Source organism: Lontra canadensis, unplaced genomic scaffold, assembly GCF_010015895.1.
Source record: "Lontra canadensis isolate GAN:19392208 unplaced genomic scaffold, GSC_riverotter_1.0 scaffold92, whole genome shotgun sequence".
NCBI lineage: Eukaryota > Metazoa > Chordata > Mammalia > Carnivora > Mustelidae > Lontra > Lontra canadensis.
This window is the reverse complement of record NW_022631086.1, coordinates 2,304,577-2,320,151: the sequence shown is the minus strand read 5'-3', so window position 1 is coordinate 2,320,151 and position 15,575 is coordinate 2,304,577.

Here is a 15,575-nt window from a genome sequence, read left to right as displayed (position 1 = left end):
GAAAGGAAAAATCACAGTATTATGGAAAGAATAAAAAATATGTATCGTTCGATTACACCATGACTCCAGTTTTCACATTTCCTTTTACCAGTTTATATTTTTATTGTTAAAATTATAATAGATGTTAAAAGCATTTTTATAAATTAGTATTTGCTATCTTTTCTCAACACTTAGCCAGACATTTTCTGTAATTTTATGAATGTTTATAATTACTTATAATATTTTTAATAATATTCCATTGTGTCAATGTAGCTGCCTTTATCCCCCTTAATATGAGACCTCTGGGGTTCCCCCCTGATGTTTTCTTATATTTGATTATAAATAAAGATAGACTGGATATCTCCATGAATATAGTTTTTTGCTTTTCCTAAATAATTTTATTGGGATAAATTCCTCGTAGTTTTATTGTTGTGTGAACTTATGTAAACAGTCATGAAATTGGCTGGAGAAATTCAAGAGTAAGAAGAATAAACCATTTAAGTGGACTCTCTTATTTATGTGCAAATGAAGCAATATTTCCTAAGCTTAGATAGTGGCTGACTGAAAGAAAACATCCAGCTGTTACGTTAACTGTTCTAGGCTTCTCTCAATTGTGAACCCTTAAACAAAATGTTCACTGTAAAAATGGTCTTGACAGAGCAGTTAATTATCTCCAGGAGAAAATAATAGCAATTTTTTTTAGTGTTTATTTCCTCCTTAATGAATGAATAGTATTTTGAGTGAAATAGATGCATTGTTCCTTGATTAAATCCATTTACAGACAGTGGAAGGCAACATTCTGTGATTATCAAGTAATATGATCATATTATTCACATGGAGGGAGCCCAGTTCAGTGACTAAGGCATACATTCTGGAGTTATACTGCTTGGGTTTGAATGCAAGCTCCACCATTTTCATACATTGTAAATTTACATGCATACATATATACAGTTAATATATTTTTCCTAATCTATAATATATAGATATGAAATCTTCATATGTAAATACACACACACACAAATACACACACACACAAGAGGTATAACAAATTTTATGCTTTCCATCTACCTAAGGCCCTAAGAAACCTTTGGTCTGACTCCTATTGCCACAAGGAAAGCTTTTAACTCATTTATAGCTAACAACCATATTCAGCAAGGTATCTTATCCAGTTACAGAGGAGTACACTTTGCAAGAAATTTATATTAGCATGTTGTTCCAGGAAATTGCTTTGCTTAAAGCCAGACAACCTTTGGGTGATTTATTCAACTTCTCTTTTCTAATGTTCATGATAAGCTTTTGGCTACACCTGCTTTTAAAATGTTCATGTTAAACTTTTTAACATACTACGTGAAGTTACTTTTTAAATTTTATTTGAAACACACCCCAAATTATTTTCTGTAAAAATTTTTATCTTACCTAAAGAATATACCCTGGGCTCATCTCTCAGCATATATGAAGTAGGTTTCTCACCAATTAGTTCTAAATCAGTACCTCAACTTTAATGAGAGGAAGTCATGCCTCCCATGGTGAGCTGACCCAGGGCATACATTTTCTTTCTTTAGTGGACAGACAGAATGTTTTCATGCTGTGAAGTGGGTAGAGAGCATAAACCCAAAACTCATTATCATATATATTTTCAGAAAGCTCATTAAGAAAAAGATATTCATAATGGAAGAGCAGTCTCTTCATTTCTATGAATCAGCAGTTCTCAATTTTTTCTGAAGCAAATATCCTTCTGATAAAAAATACAAATCCTGTCCTCAGAAAAATGCATCCATGTTCACAAACGTCTGTTAATCTATACAATTTGCAACATTCCTGGAACTCCTCCTTCAAAGTTTATCTGTCAACCCACTTTGGGTTCTTGAAACTGGTTAACAAGGTCTGTTCAAAATACGTCAAAAATCTACACCCAGGCCTATGGAAGTGCTGTTTACCTTGAAGATACTGTGGCATTTGCCCCAGTATGTTTATTTCCATTAATTTTCGTTTGTCATGATGACAACTGAATTAAAACACATCCTCATAAAACCCCTTGCTTTAGCTATCCTAATGCAATTACTTCAAGTTTTGTTCATTACATCATATAGGATCCTCTTCAGGATAAACTTCAAATGAATGATTAGGAGTTAAAACCAGAAATTGCTTTGCTTCGCCTGGATGACAGATTTGCCTTTATCTTAGAAGCACTCTGGATAATACACCCATTCATGTTCCTTTTTAAAAATTTACAGCTTGAAAGCTGAGAGTCAGATCTGTGGCCCTTAGCTCTTCTGTGTTTGGACTGTAAGACTGTGTTTTTGAGCATTAATGTAATTACTGGATTCACTTTATTTCTTCTTAGTTTTATCATCTGTTTCTTATTTTCATTTTCTTGTTTAGAAGTCCTTTAATAAGTACTAGATAACAATGCAAAGAGGGAGAACATAAAAGATAGGAAAAAGAAGGGGAAAAAGTCTTTTAACTGTTTTATTTCTATATATTCAAGTTCTTCCAAAGCAAGCAATTAATTCACTCTGATTTATAGTTTAAAGTTTTATAAGACTTTGGAAATTTTAGAATAAAACAGAAGCAAGTAAAAATACTTTTGTTAATCCACGTGTTCCATTGGTGTTGCTAAAGCTGAATGACCAAAACTTTATTTTCTTTTTTTAGCTCCAAAACATTTTCAACATCTTTGTTATTAAAACTTCCAAACAGGGGCACTTGGGGTGGTTCAGTTGGTTAAACATTGAACACTTGGTTTCAGTTCAGGTCATGATCTCTTGGTTGTGGGATCAAGTCCGGCATCAAGCTCTGCACTGATCATAGAATCCACCTCAGATTCTCCTTCCCTCTTCCTTCTGCTTTCCCTCTCTCTCTCAAATAAATAAATAAACAAAATATTTTTTTTCCTTTTTTTTTTAATTTTATTTTTTATAAACATATATTTTTTTCCCCAGGGGTACAGGTCTGTGAATCGCCAGGTTTACACACTTCACCGCACTCACCATAGCACATACCCTCCCCAATGTCCATAATAACCCCACCCCCCCAACCCCCCTCCCCCCAGCAACCCTCAGTTTGTGAGATTAAGAGTCACTTATGGTTTGTCTCCCTCCCAATCCCATCTTGCTTCATTTACTCTTCTCCTACCCCCTTAACCCCCATGTTGCATCTCCTCTCCCTCATATCAGGGAGATCATATGATAGTTGTCTTTCTCCGATTGACTTATTTCGCTAAGCATGATACCCACTAGTTCCATCCACGTCGTCGCAAATGGCAAGATTTCATTTCTTTTGATGGCTGCATAGTATTCCATTGTGTATATATACCACATCTTCTTTATCCATTCGTCTGTTGATGGACATCTAGGTTCTTTCCATACTTTGGCTATTGTGGACATTGCTGCTATAAACATTCGGGTGCACGTGCCCCTTCGGATCGCTACGTTTGTATCTTTAGGGTAAATACCCAGAAATGCAATTTCTGGGTCATAGGGTAGTTCTATTTTCAACATTTTGAGGAACCTCCATGCTGTTTTCCAGAGTGGTTGCACCAGCTTGCATTCCCACCAACAGTGTAGGAGGGTTCCCCTTTCTCCGCATCCTCGCCAGCATCTGTCATTTCCTGACTTGTTAATTTTAGCCATTCTGACTGGTGTGTGGTGGTATCTCATTGTGGTTTTGATTTGTATTTCCCTGATGCCGAGTGATATGGAGCACTTTTTCATGTGTCTGTTGGCCATCTGGATGTCTTCTTTGCAGAAATGTCTGTTCATGTCTTCTGCCCATTTCTTGATTGGATTATTTGTTCTTTGGGTGTTGAGTTTGCTAAGTTCTTTATAGATTCTGGACACTAGCCCTTTATCTGATATGTCATTTGCAAATATCTTCTCCCATTCTGTCAGTTGTCTTTTGGTTTTGTTAACTGTTTCCTTTGCTGTGCAAAAGCTTTTGATCTTGATAAAATCCCAATAGTTCATTTTTGCCCTTGCTTCCCTTACCTTTGGCGATGTTCCGAGGAAGATGTTGCTGCGGCTGAGGTCGAAGAGGTTGCTGCCTGTGTTCTCCTCAAGGATTTTGATGGATTCCTTTCTCACATTGAGGTCCTTCATCCATTTTGAGTCTATTTTTGTGTGTGGTGTAAGGAAATGATCCAATTTCATTTTTCTGCATGTGGCTGTCCAATTTTCCCAACACCATTTATTGAAGAGGCTGTCTTTTTCCCATTGGACATTCTTTCCTGCTTTGTCAAAGATTAGTTGACCATAGAGTTGAGGGTCTATTTCTGGGCTCTCTATTCTGTTCCATTGATCTATGTGTCTGTTTTTGTGCCAGTACCATGCTGTCTTGATGATGACAGCTTTGTAGTAGAGCTTGAAGTCTGGAATTGTGATGCCACCAACTTTGGCTTTCTTTTTCAATATTCCTTTGGCTATTCGTGGTCTTTTCTGGTTCCATATAAATTTTAGGATTATTTGTTCCATTTCTTTGAAAAAAATGGATGGTACTTTGATAGGAATTGCATTAAATGTGTAGATTGCTTGAGGTAGCATAGACATTTTCACAATATTTATTCTTCCAATCCAGGAGCATGGAACATTTTTCCATTTCTTTGTGTCTTCCTCAATTTCTTTCATGAGTACTTTATAGTTTGCTGTGTATAGATTCTTAGTCTCTTTGGTTAGGTTTATTCCTAGGTATCTTATAGTTTTGGGTGCAATTGTAAATGGGATGGACTCCTTAATTTCTCTTTCTTCTGTCTTGTTGTTGGTGTAGAGAAATGCGACTGATTTCTGTGCATTGATTTTATATCCTGACACTTTACTGAATTCCTGTACAAGTTCTAGCAGTTTTGGAGTGGAGTCTTTTGGGTTTTCCACATATAGTATCATATCATCTGCGAAGAGTGATAGTTTGACTTCTTCTTTGCTGATTTGGATGCCTTTAATTTCTTTTTGTTGTCTGATTGCTGAGGCTAGGACTTCTAGTACTATGTTGAATAGCAGTGGTGATAACGGACATCCCTGCCGTGTTCCTGACCTTAGCGGAAAAGCTTTTAGTTTTTCTCCATTGAGAATGATATTTGCGATGGGTTTTTCATAGATGGCTTTGATAATATTGAGGTATGTGCCCTCTATCCCTACACTTTGAAGAGTTTTGATCAGGAAGGGATGCTGTACTTTGTCAAATGTTTTTTCAGCATCTATGGAGAGTATCATATGGTTCTTGTTCTTTCTTTTATTAATGTGTTGTATCACATTGATTGATTTGCGGATGTTGAACCAACCTTGCAGCCCTGGAATAAATCCCACTTGGTCATGGTGAATAATGCTTTTAATGTACCGTTGAATCCTATTGGCTAGTATTTTGGTGAGAATTTTTGCATCTGTGTTCATCAAGGATATTGGTCTGTAGTTCTCTTTTTTGATGGGATCCTTGTCTGGTTTTGGGATCAAGGTGATGCTGGCCTCATAAAATGAGTTTGGAAGTTTTCCTTCCATTTCTATTTTTTGGAACAGTTTCAGGAGAATAGGAATTAGTTCTTCCTTAAATGTTTGGTAGAATTCCCCCGGGAAGCCGTCTGGCCCTGGGCTTTTGTTTGTTTGGAGATTTTTGATGATTGTTTCAGTCTCCTTACTGGTTATGAGTCTGTTCAGGCTTTCTATTTCTTCCTGGTTCAGTTGTGGTAGTTTATATGTCTCTAGGAATGCATCCATTTCTTCCAGATTGTCAAATTTGTTGGCATAGAGTTGCTCATAATATGTTCTTATGATTGTCTGTATTTCTTTGGTGTTAGTTGTGATCTCTCCTCTTTCATTCATGATTTTATTTATTTGGGTCCTTTCTCTTTTCTTTTTGATAAGTCTGGCCAGGGGTTTATCAATCTTATTAATTCTTTCAAAGAACCAGCTCCTAGTTTTGTTGATTTGTTCTATTGTTTTTTTGGTTTCTATTTCATTGATTTCTGCTCTGATCTTTATGATTTCTCTTCTCCTGCTGGGTTTAGGGTTTCTTTCTTGTTCTTTCTCCAGCTCCTTTAGGTGTAGGGTTAGGTTGTGTACCTGAGACCTTTCTTGTTTCTTGAGAAAGGCTTGTACTGCTATATATTTTCCTCTCAGGACTGCCTTTGTTGTGTCCCACAGATTTTGAACCATTGTATTTTCATTATCATTTGTTTCCATGAATTTTTTCAATTCTTCTTTAATTTCCTGGTTGACCCATTCATTTTAGATGGATGTTGTTTAGTCTCCATGTATTTGGGTTCTTTCCCAATTTCCTCTTGTGATTGAGTTCTAGCTTCAGAGCATTGTGGTCTGAAAATATGCAGGGAATGATCCCAATCTTTTGATACCGGTTGAGACCTGATTTAGGACCGAGGATGTGATCTATTCTGGAGAATGTTCCATGGGCACTAGAGAAGAATGTGTATTCTGTTGCTTTGGGATGAAATGTTCTGAATATATCTGTGATATCCATCTGGTCCAGTGTGTCATTTAAGGCCTTTATTTCCTTGTTGTTCTTTTGCTTGGACGATCTGTCCATTTCAGTGAGGGGAGTGTTAAAGTCTCCTACGATTATTGTATTATTGTTGATGTGTTTCTTTGATTTTGTTATTAATTGGTTTATATAGTTGGCTGCTCCCACGTTAGGGGCATAGATATTTAAAATTGTTAGATCTTCTTGTTGGACAGATCCTTTGAGTATGATATAGTGTCCTTCCTCATCTCTTATTAGAGTCTTTGGCTTAAAATCTAATTGATCTGATCTAAGGATTGCCACTCCTGCTTTCTTCTGATGTCCATTAGCATGGTAAATTCTTTTCCACCCCCTCACTTTAAATCTGAAGGTGTCTTCGGGTTTTAAATGAGTTTCTTGTAGGCAACATATAGATGGGTTTTGTTTTTTTATCCATTCTGATACCCTGTGTCTTTTGATTGGGGCATTTAGCCCATTAACATTCAGGGTAACTATTGAGAGACATGAATTTAGTGCCATTGTATTACCTGTAAGGTGACTGTTACTGTATATTGTCTCTGTTCCTTTCTGATCTACTAGTTTTAGGGTTTCTCTTTGCTTAGAGGACCCCTTTCAATATTTCCTGTAGAGCTGGCTTGGTGTTTGCAAATTCTTTCAGTTTTTGTTTGTCCTGGAAGCTTTTAATCTCTCCTTCTATTTTCAATGATAGCCTAGCTGGATATAGTATTCTTGGCTGCATGTTTTTCTCGTTTAGTACTCTGAATATATCATGCCAGCTCTTTCTGGCCTGCCAGGTCTCTGTGGATAAGTCTGCTGCCAATCTAATATTTTTACCATTGTATGTTACAGACTTCTTCTCCTGGGCTGCTTTCAGCATTTTCTCTTTGTTACTAAGACTTGTAAATTTGACTATTAGGTGACGGGGTGTGGACCTATTCTTATTGATTTTGAGGGGGGTTCTCTGAACCTCCTGGATTTTGATGCTTGTTCCCTTTGCCATATTGGGGAAATTCTCTCCAATAATTTTCTCCAATATACCTTCTGCTCCCCTCTCTCTTTCTTCTTCTTCTGGAATCCCAATGATTCTAATGTTGTTTCGTCTCATGGTGTCACTTATCTCTCGAATTCTGCCCTCGTGGTCCAGGAGCTGTTTGTCCCTCTTTTGCTCAGCTTCTTTATTCTCTGTCATTTGGTCTTCTATATCACTAATTCTTTCTTCTGCCTCATTTATCCTAGCAGTGAGAGCCTCCATTTTTGATTGCACCTCATTAATAGCTTTTTTTATTTCAACTTGGTTACATTTTAGTTCTTTTATTTCTCCAGAAAGGGCTTTTATATCTCCCGAGAGGGTTTCTCTAATATCTTCCATGCCTTTTTCGAGCCCAGCTAGAACCTTGAGAATCGTCATTCTGAACTCTAGATCTGACATATTACCAATGTCTGTATTGATTAGGTCCCTAGCCTTTGGTACTGCCTCTTGTTCTTTTTTTTGTGGTGAATTTTTCCGCCTTGTCATTTTGTCCAGATAAGAGTATATGAAGGAACAAGTAAAATACTAAAAGGGTGGCAACAACCCCAGGAAAATATGCTTTAGCCAAATCAGAAGAGATCCCAAATCGTGAGGTGGGGGGGAAGGGTATATAAAGAGTTTCAGAAAGAAAGAAAAAAAAGAAAAAAGAAACAAATAAAAAAAGATAACCAATAATGAAAAAAAAAACGGAAAAAAATATATATATTAGATAAACTAGTTAAAAAACGTTAAAAAAGAAAAGGGTAAAAGTTAAAAAAAATTAGCAGAAGAAGAGAAAAAAATTGAAAAAGAAAAAAAAATTAAATTAACTGCAAGGCTAAAGAATCATGGGGAGAAAGCCATGAGTTCCATGCTTTGCTTTCTCCTCCTCTGGAATTCCGCGGCTCTCCTTGGTATTGAAACTGCACTCCTCGTAAGTGAACTTGGTCCTGGCTGGGTTTCTTGTTGATCTTCTGGGGGAGGGGCCTGTTGTAGTGATTCTCAAGCGTCTTTGCCCCAGGCGGAGTTGCCCCGCCCTTACCAGGGGCCGGGCTGAGTAATCCGCTCGGGTTCGCTTTCGGGAGCTTTTGTTCCCTGAGCACTTTCCGTAGAGTCCGGAGGACGGGAAGGAAGATGGCGGCCTCCCAGTCTCCGGCCCGGAGGAGCCGAGAGCCCGGGGCCCCACTCCTCAGTGCGCCCTCAGAGAACAGCGCCCAATTACTCCCGTCACCCTGACCTCCGTCCGCGCTCCGAGCTCACCGAGCCTGCGACCGGTTCAAGGTAACCCCGAGCTGAGAGTCACTCCTCGGCTCCGTCTCTGTAGCCGGCTTCCCCGTTCTAATACCTGCGAGCTCTGCGACACTCAGACACCCCGATCCTTCTGTGACCCTGCGGGACCTGAGGCCACGCTGACCCCGCGTGGGCTTCACCCCGGTTAAGCCTCTGGAGCGATGTCCCTCAGCGGAACAGACTTTTAAAAGTCCTGATTTTGTGTCCGTTGCTCCGCCGCTTGCCGGGAGCCGGCCCCTCCCCCCGCCGTCTATCTTCCCTTCGCTTTGGATTCACTTCTCCGCCAGTCCTACCTTTCAGAAAGGGGTTGATTTTCTGTTTCTAGAATTGCTGTTCTTCTTCTCTTCGATCTCCCGTTGGATGTGTAGGTGTTTGCAATCTTTAGATAAGCTATCTAGCTGATCTCCCGCAACCTGAAGTAGTCTCAGCTGCTACTTCTCCGCCATCTTGACTCCTCCCCCCAATAAACAAAATATTTTTAAAAAGAAAAAACGAAAGCAAAAAACAAAACAAAACAAAAACTTGCAAACATACAGACAGAGGTTGAGAAAATAACATCATGAACATTCATATGCTTATCACCTAGACTTTAAAGTTGTTAATATTGTGCTGTATTTGCTTCTTTAAATTTTTTTCTGCTAAAGTATTTTAGAGTAAATAACAATTAACAATATCTCACCTCTATAGATTTTAACATGTGTCTCTGAAAAGTAAGGACCTATTTCTACATAATCACATAGTATTTTCACATCTAACAGAAGTAATAATCTCCCAATATCACCTAATACCTTGTCTAGATTCAAATTCCCCAGTTATCCCCTTCCCAAAAACACTTTTTATAACTGCCAAAACTTCTTACCCTCAGAAGGTGTGATGGAAACATACTCAAAGCTCCTCTTTCATCTGTGTTTAGCCACTTCCTTTACCTCTAAACACCAACAAGCAAATGACAAATAGAAATGAAGTGATGAGATTGATCCCACTGGGATTCCATTCAGTGTCAAAGATTAACTCTACTCTATTTCGGTCATTAATAAAAATTACTTTATAGGAAAATTTCAACTTTTGATCTTACTATAAATTAAGATACCACTTAATATAAAGTATTCAAAAATTCTATTAATTAAAATCAATAGACATTGATTTTTAATATAGGCTCACTCTATCACAAAGCTTACTTATTTACAATATTTATAACTTGGGGAAAAAAACCTTTTCTTCCAGTTCTTTTCAGCCATGCTAGACATTGTCACTCTTTTAACATTTGATTATGCTCTTGGTCTCCCTTAAAAAACAAATAAACAAAAAACCAAATACCACACTGGATCCTATCCTAATAATTTACATTATTCCTTGTATATTCCACTATTGAAGGTAGTGTAATCCTGTTATGTGCTTTAGAAATAATTGATATAAATTTCTTTTTAAAAATTTTCTTTTGGGAGTATTACCTCATCATAAACATTGCCTAATTTTATAAAGCATCTGTAGATCAGGGATCTGGCATATGTTGTTTTATTTTTAAAAACAAATTTCCAGTAAATGTAGTTTTCAGTTTACACTTATGAAGTCAAAATGTCAAGATGACTCAAAACAATACATTAAATTACAAGTGAACTTTACAGATTTGATTTGGTAAAGATAGCACAAGATTCAATGAGACCGTGTGTCTCTGATATGCCTGAGTGAGCAATCAGAGATCATTCAGGAAGATAACGTCAAAGGCCAGACCCACACCACTTATGTAAATACCTTAGGGTGAAATTAATCTAATAGGATGAAACATTTTCCTCCAAAGAAAAAAATGTCAAAGCATGTGGGAAATGTTACTGAAGTGTCTCCTCTAATGAAAATTTTAGTGAGGAACAAACTGTGGAAATGAATGCACTTAGGGGTAAGGCAGAGGCAAGTCAGTCGGTACACATAGGTCCCATTGTTTATTTCTACCAGGTTTCTTCCTGGCCAGGTGAATAGAAGTCTCTAAACACAAAGACTGAAATTACCTCAAGCAATATATTTGATCTTAATATTTACCACACACGAGCATCTCCTCATTGCAAGACCTTTCTAGAAGGGATTGGATCAATAAATTCTAAACTGTCCAGAAGGCATCGATTTAATAAAGGTAGAGATTTATTCTGGAGAATTCTGGAGGACGGAAAGCCTTGGAATGTGTGGTGCAGATTTTGAAATTGAGATATGATGTGGCAGTCTTTTGGCCATCAGTAGGCATCCCACATTTTGTTCCCCTTTACAAGAGATTCATGGTTGAAGGAAGGTATGCCATTAAAATCTATCAACTCTTTACAAAGGGTGGTCTTCATTCCCACCTGCTATTTCATTTCATAAGAAAAGCAGATCCTGGAGAAACCACTGCAGTACTCTGGTGAAGGACTGGTGGGATCTGTTTCTCATTGTTAAGACCTAAGCACTTGATGCCAGTAGACTTTTATAAGAAGATGGTCTAAATACCAAGACGTTGATGACCAGATGCTCTTCTGCAGTGCTAAGGGCCTCTGAAAATTTCCTCCTTTATAAAAACAGCGATAAAGCAGGCAAAAAATATAAATACAAAGAACTTTTTCAGTCCTCTGGAAATTAAGCCAAGACTTGCGACAACTCAAGGAGCACTTATTCAAGATAAGCTGAATCTCGGTAAAACCTGTGTGGGCTGTGTGACATTTTAACTTGCTTCTTCCCAGATTGTTCTTTCCAGCTCTGTGGCAGTCTTGAGAATCAGCAGGCTTGCAACCACAGTTTCTGTGAAAACCAACAGCCTAACTGTCACTAAAGAAGACAAAACAGGTTTTGTCAAAGAAAAAATAGAGTGGGACAGCACAGTGGTAAATCCACATACTGGGCAACAGGCAGCCCGTGAGTTTGCTTTGTGAAAGAAGAAAAACAAATGGGGGAGTCCTATAATCAAATTTCGGGGGAGGACACATTCCAGAGCAGAAAGAGGGATCCCAAGCAAAGCATACTCTTGGTAGGGAGATAAGGAGAGTTCAGAGCTCAGAGTTCAGGGGGTTGATGTAACTACCCATTGCTATAGTTATAACACAGCAGGAACTAACCAGTTTCAAACATTTCTGACTTTGAGGAGAATTAAAATCAGAAAATATTACAGGTTGATAAAACTGATTTCATAAAAATTAAGAACTTGTGTTTTTCAAAATACACGCTAAGAAGTGAAAAGGCAAGCCAAAGTTGGGAGAAAGCGTTTTCCAACATATGCATCTGATGAATGACTTTTGTCTAGATTACATGAAGAACTCCTAAATATTTATAATAGGAAGACAACCCAGCTTTTTTTAAAGTGACAAAATATTTGAGAAGATATGTCACAAAAAAAAATAATGTGAGTGGCTAATAAGCACAGAGAAAGTTGCACAGTCTTTAGCCTCAGAAAAATGTAAAAACTATAATGAGATGCACTGTACACCTACTAGAATCAACAAAATGTTAAAAACCATAGAAAATAACAAATATTGGTGAGGTATATAATAAGAGAAAGTCTCATCCATTGCTAATGGAATTTTCTTTTTTTTACATTATAAAAAGAAAAAGAGATGCATAACATCTAGAACAAAGCAAACATAAGAGAGAGAGGGAAAGAGACTTGGCATTGGAATCCCTGATTGCAGTTCATTTCATCTGCTTCTAAAGCCTGACTTTTTTCTGTTGGAGTTTCCTTGAGACAGTCCTGTAATCAATTCCTACAATCATATTGGAGAGCTGGCTCAAATGGATTACTGTTGAGAGCTAATATAGGGAAAGCTCTATCCAAATCTGCTATGTGCCAAGTTACCCTGTGTTAGGATCTCATGTGTCCATTACTCCTCTACATGGGGCCCCTTGACCTTTGCTGAGCACCTGAGACAGAGAACAGAATGGGCTGGTTTGAATATTCAGTATGCCAAGTGGATAAAGCAGCGGGATTCTGCAATCTTGAGTTTTGACTCTTCCGTTTCTCCCTTAATTTGTGAAATTTCCATCAACTGGGACTACTTCTATCATCTTAGAAGAGTCTCCTGCATTCTGAAGTAGACATACCTTGGATTTCAACTTAGTTCACTGTCTAATGTTTAGCCAGATACTTAGTGACAAGACATTCATATTACAGGAAGATCCCTTAATTTCTGAAAGTTTTGATATGTGCGCATGTGTGTATGTGTGTTTGCGTTTTTGCTGTGTTTGCACCCCCCCCCCCGTCAAAAAAAAAGCCTGGATTCTACAAAATCAAGCACTACAGGTAATACTGCTTATAAATTAGATAAGATTGGGGACAAATCACTCGAAAGCCTCAAAGACTTGTGGAACTTTGTACCTAGAGCACTAGCATAAGCAATAATAACCCTTATAATATTATTATGGCAGTTTAATCTCTAGACAGTATTGGCACCTAGGATTAAAGTCAACCCATTATAGCCTTAAGCCTAAAGTTTATGCTTCTTCATTCAAGATATCGTCTTGGAGGGCATTTAATTCTCTATTAAGAGACTATTTTCATATAAACTTAAAATATGATCCAGGCAATAACTGTCTCCCTTAACCATTGTTTTAGTATGGAGAAATATCTTTGCTTCTCCACCTAGAATCACAGAGTTGCCAGATACTTAACGTGGAAAACCCAGTGCTTTGTGATGCCAGTAAGTCAGCCACCACCCGCATTATATTTAGTGCACTTGTGTAGATTTTCAGTGTCTTTCTTGTGGTTTTCAGGTGTTGCTAGAGCTCTTTTCCAAAAATTGAGAGTTTATTACTATTACGTCAAACCATGTACGTGTTGGGGAAAATCCCAAAAGATCTTGTAGAACTTTCTACCAATATCATTCCACCTACCGATCATGTATGAGGTAATCACGTCAAAGTAGTAGAACAAATTTTATATAGATTTCTCTGAGGTTACAAAGAGTTTGTCTTTAGACTTCGAGAGTCCCTGATGGAAAGCCTGCTTAGAAAAAAACCAAAACCACAACCAAAACCAAAACAAGTACCCCGCTGGGTAGAGTCATTCCACTTGAGCTCTGTCCAATCACTTGACTGGTGCCGTTTGGAGCAAGGTGTGGTTCATCTTTCCAACCCCACATTCACATCTCCAGTCATTGTCCATCCAGACTCTGAGTCACACTTCCTGTTAGAATTCCCTCCATTTAGCTAATTCTCTATCATATCACACTGTGTCCCCGAGCTGGGAAGTGTGTCTTGTTCTTGGTATTCCTTGTCAATCTCAACTGACGTTTATTGTATCTTGTTGCTATTCTTTGCAGATTCTTTTTTTTTTTTCTTAAGATTTTATTTATTTATTTGACAGACAGAGATCACAAGTAGGCAGAGAGGCAGGCACAGAGAGAGGAGGAAGCAGGCTCCTTGCGGAGCAGAGAGCCCGATGCGGGGCTCGATCCCATGATCCCTGGGATCATGACCTGAGCTGAAGGCAGAGGTTTTCACCCACTGAGCCACCCAGTCGCCCCATTCTTTGCAGATTCTTAATAGGAGATTTTAGTTTCCCTTACTAGGGATGGAGTTTTGTTTTGTTTCATTTTTAAGATTTTATTTATTCATTTTATCAGAGGGAGAGAGAGAGAACAAGCAGGGGGAGCCGTAGGCAGAGCAGGCAGAAGAAGCAGGATCCCCACTGAGCAGGAAGCCCAATACAGGAATTTATCACAGGAGCCAGGGATCCTGACCTGAGCTGAAGGCAAATATTTAACTCACTGAGCCACCTGGGTGCCTCTGGAGTTTTGTTTTCTATTCAGAATTTTTTATTTTCATTTTCACCCATGAATTTTCTAATTTTATCTCTTGTAAAGAGTTTTCCCATTGATCATATGAGTGCTTTATGTAAAGGGCATTAACTCATTGTTATGCATTTTGTCAATATTGTCTCTCAATTTGCTCTCTATTTTTGAACAAACATGTACCCTGGACACCTTTACTCTGGGATTCCCATCACCATTTTGTTATTTGGCTTCTGCTGCTTACTAGCTGCCAGCCCTAGTTCCTCCTATTCTAATCGTAGCCAGTAACACAATTTAAGTTTCAACCTTTCCACTGCCTGCCTTTAGCTAAGCCAGGGCATACTTATAAGCCTGACTTTTTATTAGTAAAAACCCTCTTTAATCATAGAGTCTCCAGCATTCCGAAGTTCCCACAATTCGTAAACAGATCTATCTCTGCAGCTAGCTTTTAGTAGTCTCAAACTGAAGGCTGCGGGCAGCGGGGACTTTTGGCTGCCGTGATTCAGAGCATCCCTGGAGTCCTCTCTCCTCCTGGTCAATCACTTTGGAACTATGTTTTTCCACAACATAGCTTGCAAGGGCCACCATGTATGCTAGTGAACTTAAATGGCTCCTTTCTATTTTACCTAGACCATAAGACAGGCAGAGATCTGTTTTTCCTGCCTGACTTTACCCCTTGGAATCACTCTAAAGTTACAAGACTCAAAGCCCTTTAGTAACTATAATGTCTGAACCACAAGAGTCAGAAATGGTAGCCATATATCACCTGAAAGCTTGAACTGTTTACTTTCCAAATCAGATTAGGCAAATGTCTTATGTCACCCTACATCATCTCAGCACAGGGATACATCTAGGGTATATGAGGCTCTGGTTAATATTTTTTGTGGGGTCCTACCCTATTTAAAAAATTGATTTAAAATGTTGGCAGGAGCTCCCCTCTACTTGCTAGATAGAATGCCACCCCATTCATGAATTGCTTAATAAATCCAATTAGAAAAATATAAAAAGTGAAATGTTTTACCAAATTCATGGCCACATGTGAGGTATAGTGATCTTCCTATAAATATTTTTAATGTGTGTAGAAATAGCACTTA